The sequence below is a fragment of the Lipotes vexillifer genome, unplaced genomic scaffold (assembly GCF_000442215.2).
Source record: "Lipotes vexillifer unplaced genomic scaffold, Lipotes_vexillifer_v1.1 scaffold525, whole genome shotgun sequence".
In the NCBI taxonomy this organism is placed as follows: Eukaryota; Metazoa; Chordata; class Mammalia; order Artiodactyla; family Lipotidae; genus Lipotes; species Lipotes vexillifer.
In genome coordinates, this window is record NW_006786891.1 from 534,803 (window position 1) to 536,117 (window position 1,315).

A 1,315-nucleotide genomic window follows, 5' to 3' on the forward strand; every position below is an offset into this window, starting at 1 on the left:
AACTTAGACATCTCTGATTCCAAAGCTTATGTCCTTTTGATTATCCCCCACTGGTTTACTTCAATCTCTTTTGAAGTCACTGTACCAGCTTCCTCTCTGGTCTCCTTGTCCTCTGTATCTTGGAACCTCTGATCCATCTCCATTCTATAAGCTGAGTTCTTTCTAAAGTGTAAATTTGGCCATCTTCCCCCTGGAGAAAGCAGTGTAACGGCTCCACATTGCCCTGATCTTTGAGTCCATCATCCTTAGCATGGCTCTCCAGGCCCTGGCTGACCTCTGGCTCTGACTACCCTCCCACCTCACTCATCACCTGTACTGTGCCCATCATGTCTGTGCTTCCAGAGACCTACAGTCCTTGATGTTCCCTGAAGCCTTCATATAATTTCATAACTTTGGGCCTTTGCTCATGCTGATCCTTCTACCTGGGTTCCTTCTCTGTGAATTTAACTCCTACTTATCCTCGAGGACTCAGCTTAAGTCTCAACTCTGCATCCCAGGACCTGCCTCCTAGCATGAGGCCTAACTCTGAGGCTCCTCCCCGTTGATGTGTCCCACAGTGAGAAAACAGCCATGTCTTGCCAAATTCATTAATGTGGCTGATTTTAGTCTTGGCTTCCCCTACTTTCAGTAGCTGAGAAGCCATGAGCTACTTATTTCTTCTTCACATCCAGGATGGTATAAATCAGTCCCCACTTCATATGTTTACTGTGAAAGTTAAATGAGATGGTGGATGTAAGAAACCTTTTGTGAATATTTGTATGCCTATTTATTCAGCAAATATCCCCTGACCCCTTCTAAGAATGATGCAGGAGGTCATGTTGGGTTGCAGTTTGGCCTATGCCTTTGTGAACGCAGAACAGTGGGTCTTACAGCCTGCTATCCTGCACCAGACCCTGAGCAACCTGGGTCAGGGACCATTTGTTATCCACTTGGGTGTACAGCAGGTGCTCAGATGATATTTGTTGTGTGGGTGAGTGAGTGAATGAATGAATGAGTAAATGGTATTCAAGGTAGTGGGAGAAACTGAGGCAAATTCATGGAGATGTTACGAGCAGGTCACCCTCCGGGAACCAAAAAGTAGTTTATGCTGTTGGAGCTTAGGGCAGGATGGGGGAGTGTCCAGTAATGAGGCTAGAGGGTAGTTGAGGCCAGACCACAAGAGGCCATATGTGCACATTAACAGATTTAACCTGGGTTAGGAAGAGTCCTCTGCTGCAGTATGGAGTGTGGATTACAGGGGAAGTTTGGAGGCTATCGTGGGGATAGGACAGCGAGAAAGCTGTGGCCATGCAATGGAGAGCTCTCAGGAAGAGCG